Below are 15,461 nucleotides of genomic sequence, written 5' to 3'. Positions count from 1 at the left end.
CTTCCTCATGACCTTGGCTCCTGTCCCAGACACTCTCACTTCCTGATCTCCCTATTTTCTCCACTCTCATGACCTCCTCCCTGACTCTACCACAGCTATACAGAAGGATGGTACTGCCCGGATCTGGCATCATGCACTGGAGCACCATTTCCAAGATCTGAATCTCCGCACTTTGTGTGTCTGATCAGAGCTTCCTCTCATCCCTTCTTTCCCTCTCCATCCTGGTCATCTTCACCATGCCATCCCATCCTTCCAGCCTGTGGTCCTCTTCAAGGCTGCCATTGTCACCCCTGCTCTAACTTCACTCCCTCAATCCCCATTCACAGCCCTCCACCTGGCTAATTCCACTCTCCTCCTGAATCCAAGGACCCTGCCCAGATGACTTGTATCTTGGGTCCAGAATGACCTGGCACATGTAACTGCAGGGCCATTGTCAGGCATGTGGAAAATACAGTGGAAAGCAAGAAGGTGCCACAGGACTGGAAAAGGATAATTGTCTCCATCTTCAAAATAGAGAAGAAAATGGGAGACAAACTACTGGCATGGAATGATCATTAAAGAGATAACTGGTGTATACCTGTGCAAGGAAGAGATAATCACAGCCAGCCAGGACAGCTTCCTCCAGGATGGATCCTGCCACACTAAACTAGCAGATGAGGGGAAAGCTGTGGAGAGAGCAGACCCAGATCTTAGCAAAGCTTCTGCCAACATGTCTGCTACTCTGTTTATAGAAAAACCAGAGAGAAGCGGATTAGATGATGATGCATTCAAGCAGCTGGGTCAACATGGCAGGAGGTCTCCATAAGAGTGCCCAGGGATCTGTACTTGGCTCTATGTTCCTTCACTAGGACTTAGGTAAAGGCAGAGACTTCTGCTCCTCAGCTCCAAGATGGCGCCAGAATAGAATGGATGGCTAGTGTAATCATGACAGGATTTACAAGCTGGGCTGACTCTAATAAGATGAGATGGGGTGGGGATCAATTGCACTTGAGTACAATAAAACAACTTCACAGATGGAAGAGGGAGGAGGAAACTGCTCTGAAGGGGATCTAGGGGTTTCAGTGGCCTGCAAGCTCCAGATGAGTCAGCAGAGAGATGAGAAGTGGCATCCAGAAAAGGTGAGGCCATCTCAGGCTGCACTAGGAGGGTCAGTGTGGCCAGGGGAGGTGTGGAAGGCTCAAAGGGAAAAAAAGGAAGGTACTAACAAACACACTCAGTCTCCCATTCCTGAGTAAACCCTACAACTCCCCCTGCCTTGGAGCGCTCACTCGGATTTTTCCTCCTTTTCTGCCACAGATATCTACACTCACCTTCCTTTCATCTCCTTTGCTTCTCAATTGCAATCTGACTCCAGTAAAGTGATTTAACTGATCACTTAGTTGTCAAATCTGCTGTCCCTCTCTCAATACTCATCCTTCTTAACCCTTGGATACTTTTGACCCTGTTGACCACCCTCTCCTCCTCACATTCCTTACTGCCCGCCCCATACCTTTCAGGGCTTCTCTATTGCTATTAGGATCAAATAGAAACTCTTAGGGCAGAGAGGGGGACTTGAGCTAGATCCAGCCTCCAACACTAGCTGTGTGACCCTAGGCAAGTCACTTCACCCTATTTGCCTCAGTTTCCTGTAAAATGAGCTGGAGATGAAAATGGCAAAACACTCCAGTGCCTTTGCCAAGAAAATCCCAAATGAGATCACAAAAAGTTGGGCATGACTGAAACAACTCAACAGCCACATAAACTCCTCTGTCTGACTTTTACACTTCACACTTAACCTGAACGTGCCCTATGGGGGAACAGAACCAGGAGAGCATTGTACACAGCTACACTCACGTTGTGTGGTGACTGACTGATAGACTTGCTTCTTCTCAGCAACGTAACGTTCAATGACAACCACAAAAGACTCATGATGGAAAATGCTGCCACATCCAGAGCGAGAATTATGGAATGGGAACGCAGATCCAAGTATATTGTTTGCTCTTTTTCTTTTATGTTTTGTTTTGTTTCTTCTTTCTCATGGTTTATTCCATTGGTTATACTTCTTCTTTACAATGTGACTAATGTGAAAATGTGTTTATTATGAATGCATATGTAGAGCCTATATCAGATGGCATGGTATCTTCAGGAAGGGGGAGGGGAGAAAGTGGGAGAAAATTTAACACTCAATAGATTGTGGAAGTGAATGTTGTAAACTAAAAATCAATTAATTAATTAAAAAAAAAAATTACCCCTCCAGCCTTCCCTTCTCTACTCTGAGGTGCAGGAGTCAGCTTCCCCATGCTCCATCTTCTAGCTCCACACCTGTGCACTGGCTTTTCTTCTCACCTCCTCCCCCAGCTCTTTTACATTTAAATCTTGCTTTCCTTCAAAATGTAGCCCAAGCATTGAATTCTTCATGAAGCCTTCCCCATCCCCCCCCCCCAGGGCTGGCACCTCTTTCTTTAATACTTATTTTTAGATATTCTATATCAGCATGCATGTATGTGCCATCTCCTCGAATAGAAGTTGAAGGTGTTCTATAAATATTAGTTATATTTTATTTTTTATTTCTTTTTTATTTATTTAAGTTTTCAACATTCATTTCCACAAAATTTTGAGTTCCAGATTTTCTCTCTATTTCTCCCCTCCTCCCACCCCCAAACACCAAGCATTCTAATTACCCCTACCACCAATCTGCCCTCCCTTCTAACATCCCTACCCTCCCTTAACCCCATCTTCTCTTTTGTTCTCTAGGGCAAGATAAATTTCTATACCCCATTACCTGTATTTCTTATTTCCCAGTTGTATGCAAGAACAATACTCAACAGTTGTTCCTAAATCTTTGAGTTCCAAATTCTCTTCCTCCCTTCCTTTCCACTTATCCCCATTGCGAAGGCAAGCTATTCAATATGGGCCACATCTGTGTAGTTTTGCAAATGACTTCCATAATAGTCATGTTGTATAAGACTAAGTATATTTCCCTCCATCCTATCCTGCCCCCCATTTCTTCTATTCTCTCTTTTGACCTTGTCCCTTCCCAAGAGTGTTGACTTCTAATTGCTTCCCTCCTCCCATTGCCCTCCCTTCCATCATCCCCCCCACCCTGCTTATCCCCTTCTCCCCCACTTTCCTGTATTGTAAGATAGGTTTTCATACCAAAATGCATGTTATTCTTCCTTGAACCAAATGTGATGAGAGTAAGCTTCATGTTTTCTCTCTCACCTCCCCCCTTTTTCCCACAACTGAAAAGTCTTTTACTTGCCTCCTTTATGAGAGATAATTTGTCCCATTAAATTTCTCTCTTTCTCCTCCCAATATATTCCTCTCTCACCCCTTAATTTCATTTTTTAGATATGATCCCATCCTATTCAACTCACCCTGTGCTCTCTGTCTCTCTCTCTCTCTCTATGTGTGTATGTGTGTGTGTGTCATCCCACCAGCTACTCAGATACTGAAAAAAGTTTCAAGAGTTACAAATGTTGTCTTTCCATGTGCAAATGTGAACAGTTCAACTTTAGTAAGTCCCTCATGATTTCTCTTTCCTGTTTACCTTTTCATGCTTCTCTTGATTCTTGTGTTTGAAAGTCAAATTTTCTTTTCAGCTCTGGTCTTTTCATCAAGAATGCTTGAAAATCCTCTGTTTCATTGAATGGCCATTTTTCCCCTGAAGTATTATACTCAGTTTTGCTGGGTAGGTGATTCTTGGTTTTAGTCCTAGGTCCTTTGACTTCTGAAATATCATATTCCAAGCCCTTTGACTCTTCATGTAGAAGACGTTAGATCTTGTGCTATCCTGATTGTATTCTACAGTACTCAAATTGTTTCTTTCTAGGGGCTTACAATATTTTCTCCTTGATCTGGGAACTCTGGAATTTGGTTCCAATGTTCCTACAATGTTCCTTCTTTTTTGGATCTCTTTCAGGAGGTGATTGGTGTATTCTTTCAATATTTATTTTGCTCCTGGTTCTAGAATATCAGCTCAGTTTTCCTTGAAAATTTCATGAAAGATGATGTCTAGGCTCTTTTTTTGGTCATGACTTTCAGGTAGTCCCATAATTTTTTGATTGTCTCTCCTGGATCTATTTTCCAGGTCAGTTGTTTTTCCAATGAGATAGTTCACATTATCTCCCATTTTTTCATTCTTTTGGTTTTGTTTTGTGATTTCTTGGTTTCTCATAAAGTCATTAGCCTCCATCTGTTTCATTCTAATTTTTAAAGAACTATTTTCTTCAGTGAGCTTTTGAACCTCTTTTTCCATTTGGCTAATTCTGCTTTTTAAAGCATTCTTCTCACATTGGCTTTTTGAACCTCTTTAGCCAATTGAATTAGTCTATTTTTAAAAGTGTTACTTTCTTCAGCATTTTTTTGGGTCTCCTTTAAGCTATTGACCCACCTTTCATGATTTTCTTGCATTGCTCTCATTTCTCTTCCCAATTTTTCCTCCATCTCTCTTACTTGATTTTCAAAATCCTTTTTGAGCTCTTCCATGGCCTGAGACCATTGAATATTTATTTTGGATGTTTGGGATACAAAAGCCTTGACTTTTGTGTCTTTCCCTGATGGTAAGCATTGTTCTTCCTCCTCTGAAAGGATGGGAGAAGATATCTGTTCACCAAGAAAGTAACCTTTTATAGTTTTATTTTTCCCCCTTTTTTGGGCATTTTCCCAACCAGTTACTTGACTTTTGGGTCCTTTATCAAAAGTAGGGTATACTCTGGGGGTCAGTCATATCTCAATTCCTCCAAGGTGGTACAATCAATCGTGTACACTGGTCTGGGAGCAAGCAGAAATTTTTGTGCCCAGAATCTGAGTAGTAGAGTTTCGTCTTCACAACCACCTCACCTCCTGTTCAGCCATCCCAGCACTGGGGGCTGAGATTCAGATAAGTTGTGGGGGCAGGGCCACCATTTGGTTTGAGATAAAGATCAGCTGCTCTGATCCCCCAGGAGTATTAGGTGGGGGCAGGGCTACTACACAGGGCTAAGGTAAGAATCAGCTGCTCAGTGCCCCCAGGGGTTTTATGATCCAACAATGGATGAGGGCTGCTGTAGGGGCTGCTATGGAAGCTGCTGCCACCTGCCCATGTGGCTACTGCCTGAGGTTGGAGCTATAGGAAGGCCCTTCTCCTTTCTTGGCCAGCTGAAAAAATCCTGTCACTGACCTTTGGCACCTGTGGGTTGAGGGATCTGTGAACAGCTGCTACTGCAACTGGGGATTCCGCCCCCAAGGCCTGCTCTTGTCTTCCTCCCAGAGCCATACCACACTGCCAAGGCTGGGCTAGGCTCTGCTCCACATCTGGTGTGACAGACATTTTCTGTCAGCCTTTCAGATCACCCTGTGTTGAAAATCTCTTCTACTTTGTTGTTCTGTGGCTTCTGCTGCTCTAGAATTTGTTGAAAATCTTTCTTTACAGGTATTTTATGAGCTGTGGGGGAAGAGCTAGTACATGTGTGTCTTTCTACTCCACCATTTTGGCTCTGCCCTATTAGTTATTTTTTAAAGAAACTTCTAGATTCTTATGATGAAAATATTGGAAAAGTTCATATGAGATCTATGGACAACTTAGACAAATGCACAGAGGTGAGAGATGATGGAATGTCACACATGGTGGGCCAGCGTGGCTGGAACATGAAGCACATGAAGAGAAATAATGGGAAATCAACCTGGAAAGGGAGACTAGCACCAGCCTTAAAGAGCTTTACTAGACAAACAGAGGAGCTGGCATTTTGTTTTAGGGACAACTAGGAGTCCCTGGAGTTCCCAGGGAGGATCCCTGGGTAAAGAGCATCCATGCCAGGTGCCTCTGAGGTCGAGGTCTAAGTCTGCAGAATGACCACTTGTAACCCATTTTTGTACTTTGCTTCTCCTCCTGGGACATTATTTTATCTTATTCCTCATTTTAGAAGTAAATTAATATGCATTTGTCCAGGCAAAGCAACAGAAGTGTGTCTATTTGAATCCTTTGGAGAGCCCTGGCAGAGGTCTGACTGAATCGAAAGCAAGAGAGATCTGTAACTCCCATTTCCTTCTCTCTGTTTCCTCTTAACCACCTGGTGAGGTCGGCCTTGTCAATGTTGCTGTTCCTACTTTACAGATGAAGAAAACAACACCCTGAGTTTAAACAACTAGCCTGAGGTAACACAGCTAATAAGCATCCACAGCAGGACCATAGCTCAGGTGCTGGGAGGGACCTCAGGGGCAGAAAATCCAATTTCCTTTCTGAAATTCAAGCCTCGCTAGTGACCGAGAGATAAAGAGGCAGTTTGGAGCACAGGGGCGATGCTCCAGGGCTTCGAGGGTTCAGAGAGGTCACCTCATCTAACCTCCTCATTTCACAGATAAGGAAACTGAGGCTGGGGAGGTAAATGACTTACCCAATGTCACACAGTTGATAAGGGTCTAAAGCAAGAGATCTGAATCTTTTGTTAATGTCACTGATCCCTTTGTCAACATGGTGATGCCTGTGCACCCCTACTCAGAATAATATGTAAGTGTATAAAATAAAAAACGTTCACTTGCAAAGGAAGCCAATTATGTTGAAATAAAGTTACCAAAATATAAAAACAAAAGCAGAAGCGCACTGGCCACAGGTGAAGACCCCTTGATCTAAGGGCAGGATTTGAACCCAGGTCTTACTGACTCTACCTCTCCTATTGACCACTAACCTGTTGTTTAGTGCTCTCCCGGTTCTCTTTCTAGCAAACCTCTCTGACTCTGGGCCCAGCTCCCTATACACTCTACCACACTGCTTCTCAATGATATAGTTGGAAGAGAGGGCTATGCCAAGAGACAGGGGAGACCTAGACTGAAATCTCACCTTCAACATTACTTGGCTGTATGACCATGGGTAAATTACTTACCATCTCTGAGCCTCAGTTCTCTTGTCTGTAAAATGGGGACAACAATGCCTGCGATGTCTCCCTCACAACGTTGTTAAAAGAGTAAAACGAGGTGGTGACAGGAAGTGTATTGTAACTCTTAAAAAGTGGCGTGTCAATGCCACCTTCCACTTCCCTACCACTCCGGTCAACTAGCCTTTCCTCTGCAAATGTTACTGTGTCTCTGGACTTGCCAGCTGCCATTGGTCCTTCTCATTGCTACGTGACAGACACCTGGCCCAGAGGTCTAGAAGGGACTCTCATGCCCTGTGCACTCTGAACCCCTGAGAACAGCATCCTGTGCTGTTGGATGACTTAGTAAAGACACAGTAAGAGGGGAAAAGAGTCAGAGAGAGACAGAGACAGAGACAGAGACAGACAGAGAGGGGCAGGGACAGAGACAGACACAGAGAGAGACAGACAGACAGAGACACAGAGACAAAGACAGACAGAGAGAGAGAGGTAACTTCTCAAATATTTTAAATCTTCTCTAAGCAGTAAAAACATCCCCTGAAACTGACATATTCTAGAGATTCAATCTATTCTTTTGGATTAGACACGTCCACATCTCTGATGCTTAACCAAGTGTAACAAACCATTTATTACCATTCATCCAACATCCCCTGGTGCTCTCTCCTCTCTGAGAAATGTTATACACACACACACACACGTTAATACACTATCCACTTTCTGCCAGGTAGCCCTGACCACGGAAGATTCCCAGGGCATAGCCTCATAGCAGACTCTACTTAATAAGATTAAAACTGAGTTTTTGCCAAAGATGGTCGGACGATGTAGCACAGATCGCAGATCGCAACTTTCCTACGGGTTGTCAGTGTGACCAGACCCTCGGGCCCTTATTGAATGTACCAGATGAATAGGGCTGCAGAAAGTTCTTTCGAGAGCATGGGTCTCTCCAACCACAGTCCCTGTGTCCTGTTGGCTCGTGGGGCCCGGGGTTCTCCTGGGCTGCACCTGCAAGTCACAGGCCGAGGCAGGAGCTTGGTACAGTGCCTGCGGACAAAGGCTCCAGGGAGAGCCCCGGGCTCGGGGGAGCAGCAGGGCACGCTCGGAGAGTGTGCAGCACTGGCATTGGACCTGTTCCGCCTGGTCCCTAAGGGCAGAGAACCGCACCGAAGTGGGGAGGTTGTACATATTTTCTGCGGCGCTATATTTGCACATGCTCTCTGTCCCGGTAGAATGGAAACTCCTTGTGGGCCAGAACCAGCACTTAGGCCACATAGTTGTATCCTAGTACGCGGCTGGCTACATATTAATCACTTAAAACTATTTGTCGGCTGACTTTGAAATTGCAAAGTGACAGACACCAGGCGTCAGCATAAAGCCTTGGGGTACAAGGGGCAGTCCCAGGAGGGGTGGGCACCCAGCCGACTCCAAGCACGGAGTTAAGGCCAACTTGTGTAATGTGCACAAGAGGGTTCGAGGGTTTTTCAGGCGTGGGATGGCCAACATGACTAATTTTTGAGATTTCCACCAGTGCGGATCCTGTAATTCCGTGAATCACCTGGGAGTCGTATTTGGAAGCGTTGGACCCCTGAAGGCTGGTTATCAAGGGATGAACTGCTGAGTCCGGCATTGAACGAGAGGACGAATTCATCTTCTGGCAGTGAGTGAAGCTGAGAAGTGGAAATCCTAAGATTCGTTTCAGGAAAAGCCTCTTACTTCGGACCAGCATTTCAGACCCTCCAAGGACCGACTTGTGCATTAATTGGCACGTGGGTTCTTCTAGGGGCAAGATGATCCCAAAGGGAACCCAGATGCACCTGAGAGATCCTGCCTCACTGTAGGAGTTCAGAGGCTGGGTAGCACTCGTCAGCTAGTTTGTAGCAGGAATTACTTTTGAGATCCGGCTGAACTAGGTGGCCCCTGAAGACCCTTGCAAAACTCAGATTTATGAACTGTATAGACGCACGGAGCTAGTAACGATCCGCCGACCTCCCCACTCTGGAGAAGAAGTGAGGCTGGTGACCACCACAGCCCTCCCTCACTCAAAACAAAGTCAAGCGCAAGTCATGTTATCATTTCTCTGATGACATGGTCTTCTTCAGCATCGAAGGACAAACACAAGCTTTCGGACGCTAATGCTATTTACAGTAAAATGTACAACTTCTTGAAATACAACACTCATTAAAAATATTTTACAGCAGAATTCTTAAGCTTTTTTTGTGTCCTGGACCCCTTTGGCAATCTGGGGAAGTCTATGGATGGCTTACAGTAATAGTGTTCTTAAGCGCATAAAACAAAATACACAGGATTACAAAGGAAGCCAAGTTTGTTGAAATTTTTAAAAAAGAGTTCATGGAACCCAGGTTAAGAGCCCCTGTCACAGAGAGTTGGAACCGCAGCCTCAAAAAGGTTAAGTGACTTGCCCAGGGTCTCATAATCAGAAGGGGTCAAAGGCAGGCCTGGACCCTCACGTCTTCCTGACAGACACCAAGGCAGCTCTAAGTCGGTGAGGGACAGACAGGATGATGTTCAAGGAAGTTCCCAATTCAATTCGATCATAGTCCAACTCCCAAATGAAAGGTATCATGGCTGCTTTAAGGGATGGGTGCAGGTAGAATACACATTCTCAGGCCAAACTGCCCATAGATCAAAGAGGACCCCCACCCCCACTCCACCCCACCCCAAGCTTACCAGACTCAGGTCTCCACTGAGCAGAAAAGGAGCCCTAGCCTGGGGCACCAAACCTGTGTCAGAGTCAAGGGCACACTCAGGCAATGACCTGGATTCTTTTTGAGTTGGCTACTGTTGTGGGCCTGGGGCTACAATCCATCTGGGGACACGAAGAGTCACTCCAGTCAATACAATGTACCTAAGAGGAGAGCAGAGACCCACACTTCGGTCACAACAGAAATAAATCTACTGTGTTCTGTGTCCTTGCAAGAAGTCAGTCATGTCTCTTTCCGATCTAGGCTCCTGCCCGCAGGAACTATGGGAGGTTTGCATTTTGAATGTGTCCTAAATGGAGCCTGACCTATTCTGGGCTCATTTACCTCCTGTTCATTAACAGGATATAACACGCAACAAAGGTTCGGCTAAGCTAGGTGCCCAGCAGAAGCTTTGATCTGATGATAAGGAGATAATCCATCCAGCATCACAACGTGATCGCACAACAGGCTCTGAAGGGAAGTAAAATTCCAAGGGGGCAGTTAGCTCCATCAAAACCGAGTTTCTACGCAAGAAGCAGTAAGCAATTCCAAGAGGACCGAAGTCAAAAGAGGGAGCACCCTCGTGAAAGTGGATCAGGTTTTGTCAAGAAGGACCCAAGCATCGACCACGGCGGGAGGAAGGGGAGAAGGGCCAACTGAAAGGACAGAGCATTGCCTTTCTTGCTGTTCATGATTCTCGATAAAATTCCCACGTGTTTCATTCGGATCATTTTCCCCTGCTTTTTCCCTGTCTCACTCCAACTGGCCACCAAATATCTGGTATAACAGAATAGAAAATTCATATTTAATCTGTGGTTGGTTGTCTTTTTCTTTTCTTTTCATCCAAGCCAGATGCAGTATCTCCTTGTTAGCAATAAGAATGTCACAGTTGATTTAAGAAAAAGCTTGTGGATTTTCAGGGTGTGAGAAAAGGACCGCCCAATGTATCAGCCCCAGAGAAAGCAAAACATATCACCACCCTGACTTGACACCCAGCTCAGCTGGTGACTCCGTCATGAACGTCTTGGGTTTCCATGAATTCTCCTAGATAGAAATCGTGTAGAGGTTCTACTCGCCATGTTGGGAATTAGTTCTTTGTGAATGACAATTTCAAAATTTATTTTCCTCTTCCAAAACCTCTGTTTTCATGCAAAGCGAAATTGGAACTCTCAGAATTTTTACTTATATTTAAACACTTAAAAATAAGCTCACTGAGGAAAAAAAGGTCTTTGGAAGTTCAAGATCTGATTCAATAAAGACACAAAGATTACATTGTTGAGCTCCAAAAGATGACACTGAAAACAATAATAACTACAGCTAAAATAGGGGTAGCCAGGTGGCATAGTGGTTAGAGTGCTGGACTTGGAGGAAGATACCTTCCTGAGTTTAAATCCAAACTCAGATAATGACTAGTTGTGTGACCCTGGGCAAGTCACTTCACCCTGTTTCCCTCAGTTTCCTCATCTGTCAAATGAGCTGGAGAAAGAAACTGTAAACCACTCCAGTATCTTTGCTAAGGAAACCCCAAATGGGGTTATGAAGACTCAGACCAGATTGATAGCTTTAAGATTTACAAGGTACTTGATCTATTGTATCTACATTTGACCCTCACAACTGCCCTTTGAGGTAAGCACTACAGGCAATTACCATCCCCATTTCAACTTTGGCATGTTGTCTTTGACCCCTCCCCTTTAGATCCTAAGCATGAACTGTCTTTTGGTATCCCCAGTGCTTAGGTCAAGACCTGGCACATAGTAGGCACTGAATAAATATGGAATTTAATTGAAATGAAGAAGCTGTGGCTTAGAGAGATTAAGGGTCTTGCCCATGTCCATGCAGCTAGTATCACCCAGGTCTCTCCTGACTTCCCTGCTCTGTCCACTGCCCCACACTGCCTGCTGGGCATGGGTTATTTGATAGAACAATAATTAGACTGCAGTGTTCCATGTGGCACCAGAGAAAGAGCCCTGGGCTTGCCATCCTGGGGCCCAAGTTCAAATGCTGATTCTGCCATCACTACCTGTATGCCCTTGGATCAGTCCCTCCCCCTCTCTGAATCTCAGTTTCCCCAGGCTAGAATGTGAAGTTTAGACAATTAGGCACTGAAGTCCCTTAGCTCCACTTCCACGATCCTATCATCCTGTAAGAAGCCCATGACTTGATGGGATGAGAATAAACCAATGTTCCTCACTTGGACTCTCTCTTTTCCTCACTTGGCACGTTGTCCTCCCCCCAGACCTCCACCCTGACACCTCTCCTTCTTGGTGATTCCCTTCCCTGACTATCCTTTAGGAAGGATCCCCGACATTCTTCTCCTCACTCTTGCTTCTGCTTTCTCCAGTCTCCACCTCCTTCTCCTCGCCTGCCATATCCCTCCTCCCCTTCCAGCTTCCTTTATCTGTCTTCCTCCATTAGAATGTAAGTGTCTGAGGGCAGGTGCTATTCATCTCTGTCTGGATCCCCAGCACTCAGCACAGTGCCTGGAACAGAAAGCCCTTAATAAATTCGTGGTCCATCTAAATATAATAATACTCTGTAGAGCACCTTAAGATGTACAAAGCACTTCACATATAAGATCTCTGTTTTTTCCTCATGCTATCTATCCTTCACAGAATATGCCTCCTCTTGGAGGACACCATACTCCGGTTCTCACTGAAGGCAGGTTAATTAACTCTGATTCCAGCTGTGGGGATGAGGTTAATGAGAGAGGGAGAAAGAGAGAGAGGGACTGCAGGGATAGGAGTGAGGGGAGTTGGAGATTGAAGGAAAGGAGGTAATCAGAGAAAAAAGAATATTACAAAATAGAGATGGCATGTAAGCAGCTCCTCTTGAAATATTTACGGGCAAATGCCTTCTCGGTTAAGAATCATGAGACAGATCTCCAAAGAAATGAGGTAATGCACTATATTTCTGTGGACTCTCGATTAACTTGGGTCTTTCGGGTCCAATGAGATTTGCAGGCAGAGTCACTGGGGAACCTGCTGTCACTAACTCCTTTCAAGAAGATTTAGACTCAGTGAATATGGCTTTCTAGCAGGTCATGCTCAATTGGGACCATCCATCTAAATAAAATTCTAACAAATAAATCGGGAATAAACAGAGGAAGTACGCATGGCCGGTGTCCCTGAATCTGTCTTCCTATGACCACAGGGCTGACTGGTATTTAAAAATGCATTAGGAGGGTGGAGACCGAAGTGATGAGGCACAGAGATAGTGCAGCTCCAACGTTGCCGTCTCTGTGTCTCTACAAGTTCCAAGGATGCCAGAAGTGGAGAACAAGGGCCACTCACGGGGTCCTGAGCCTCAGCCGCAGGGAAGTCCGGCATCTAGGGCCGGAAACGCACACCTTCGATTCTCCTCCAGGGCACCCACTGCAATGACTCGGCTAGGACCGCCAGAGCCCCTTTCTGTCTGTGCCGACTTTCCCCAGCTGCCCCAGATGGTTGCTGCGCAACTGAGTCACACTCAACACCCAGCCATATTCCGGTCACATACACTCATCCATTCAGTGCCCGCCATTTGTGCCCAGCCCAGAGACACTCCAATCTTCTGTTCACAAAGAACTTCCCAGGGTGAAAGAGGCGTCAGGAAGTTAGGGTTCAGGCAGCTTGAGGAAGGTCCAGGTAGGTGTGTTAACTGGGTCCTCGAGGAGAGTAGAGTGAGCGCTGGAAGGAACTCTCCAGCCCAACCTCCTCTCTTTTCAAAGAGGAAAACAGGCCCAGAGAAAATAAGTTACTTGGCCCAGGTCCACAGGGATTAGATGGCAGTCAGGATTTGAACCCAGGGTCTCTGCTTCTTAGCTCTGCTCGTGGTTAAACAAGTCCCTACCTCTGGACCTCAGCTTCCCCACCTCTATCATGAAGAAGTGGGACTAGATGAGCTTCAAAGCCCCTGAAGATGTATGTAATAGGATGACTATCGGACAAAGGTCAGAAAAAACCTGGGTTAAAATCCTGTCTCAGACAATTCCTGTGTTACCTTGGGGAAACCTTGTCACTTCTAGGAGCCTTAAGCTCTTCATTGTCAACATGGGAAAAGCCATCCCTGGGTAGGAGATTACTGGCCTTTGAGAGTAAGTGGAAGGATCGAATTTGTCACAAGAAAGTGACTTTTCAGCTATAAAACTGTGCATACTCTTTGATCCAGCAATACTGCTTCTAGGGCTGTATCCCAAAGAGATCATAAAAATGGGAAAAAGGACCCACATGTGCAAAAATATTTATAGCGGCTCTTTTTGTGATGGAAATTGAGGGGATGCCCATCAATTGAGGAATGGCTGAACAAATTGTGGTATATGAATGTAATGGAATACTATTGTGCTGTAAGAAATGATGAACAGGAGGATTTCAGAAAAACCTGGAAAAACTTATATGAACTGATGCTAAGTGAAGTGAGCAGAACCAGGAGAACATTGTACACAGTAACAGCCGCAGTATTCGAGGACTGTTTCTAATAGACTTAGCCCTTCACAGCAGTGCAAGGACCTAAAACATTTCCAAAAGACTCCTGATGCAAAATTCCATCCACATTCAGAGAAAGAACTATGGATATGAAACACAGAATGAAGCATAATATTATCTCCTTTGTTATGTTTTGTTTTTTCTCATGGTTTCTCTCATTCATTTTAATTCTTCTATGCAACATGACAATGTGAAAATGTGTTTAATAGGATGTATGTGTAGATCCCATAATAGATTGCATGCTGTCTTGGGGAAGGCAGAGGAGAGGGAGGTGGAGAAAATTTAAAACTTGTGGAAGTGAATGTTGAAAACTAAAAATAAATTAATTTTAAAAAAAGTATAAAGGTGATCTTTCCCTGAATGATTGCATCAGTTTCATTTCTACCCCTGAGTATGCATGTCATTGCAACTTCCCTTCCAGATGGATCCTCTGCGGCTGTCTGGGTAGTGCAGAGAATAGAGCCCTGGTCCTGAAGTCAGCCTCGGGCACTGATGAGCATCATTTACTTCTGCCTGCCTCAGTTTACTCATCTGTCAAGTGGGGATAATAATAACCCCCACTTCCCAGGGCTGGTGTGAGGCTCCAAAGGGATGATATTTGTTACATGTTTCTCTAATCTTAAAGTGCTATATAAATCCTGCCTATTATTCTTCTAAAAAGTTATGTGACTGGACCAGTCTTGGTCACAGAGAACAGTTGATGAAACTTCACTGTCTCTTCTTGGTAAGAGGAGGGGAACTCCTGGTGAGGAATGGCACATACCTATCAGAATTGATCACTCTCTTAGTTTCCTTCACTGAAATGGTTTACTTTAAATCAAATCAACCAACAGTAATCTATTAAATGTTTACTATGGGCTAGGTCCCAGCAGGGTACAAAAATAACGAATTAAACAGTCCTCCCAGCTGCCAAGGACCTTACATTCTAGTAGAAGAAACATGGAAGTTATGAGTGAGTACATATGGGACAAACAAAAAGAGAATAAACACAGATAGTTAAAGACAAGGTAGTTTGGGTGGGAGGAAGGTACTGCTTGAAGATCTCAGTAACAGGGAGCTCACTACCTTGCAGAGCCATCCATTCTTCTTGGAGGCAGCTCTCATAATTAAAAGGAATTTGGAGGGGCAGGAAGTTCTTACCATCAAACTTTTAATAATGCTAATAATAACAATGGCCAGCATTTACATGGCATTTTACACATCGTCTCAGCTGATGCTTGCAATAACTTTGTGAGGGAAGTGCTATTATTTATTATCCCATTTTACAGATCAGGAAACTGAGGCTGAGATTCAGTGACTTGCCCAGAGTCACACAACTAGTAGGGGTCTGAAGCAGGATTTAAAACCAGGTCATTCTGTTCTCTGAACTGTGATGCCTGACTGCCCCCATCTTAGTAAGTGTCCCTTCTTTGTAGCCTGAGGAGCATAGATTTAGAGCTGGCAGGGAAAGGAGCCATGCTTGCTGCCTTCAA

The 15,461-nt window shown here is 44.8% G+C and overlaps 1 protein-coding gene and 1 long non-coding RNA gene across 5 annotated transcripts in view; both read right to left on the bottom strand.

Annotated features, from left to right (window-relative positions):
- Positions 1–3,044, bottom strand: part of LOC140530343 (uncharacterized) — a 37,202-nt gene extending 34,158 nt beyond the window's left edge. The window contains exon 1 of the long non-coding RNA XR_011975909.1: positions 578–3,044. This is a non-coding gene — a long non-coding RNA (uncharacterized lncRNA). The remainder of the gene's footprint in view (positions 1–577) is intronic.
- ST6GALNAC3 (ST6 N-acetylgalactosaminide alpha-2,6-sialyltransferase 3) overlaps positions 1–15,461 on the bottom strand; it is a 713,190-nt gene that overhangs the window by 656,856 nt on the left and 40,873 nt on the right. The gene's annotated exons all lie outside the window — the stretch shown is intronic.

This window comes from Notamacropus eugenii, chromosome 2 (genome assembly GCF_028372415.1).
Source record: "Notamacropus eugenii isolate mMacEug1 chromosome 2, mMacEug1.pri_v2, whole genome shotgun sequence".
Classification (NCBI taxonomy): domain Eukaryota; kingdom Metazoa; phylum Chordata; class Mammalia; order Diprotodontia; family Macropodidae; genus Notamacropus; species Notamacropus eugenii.
This window is presented reverse-complemented; position numbering and strand designations above follow the sequence as displayed.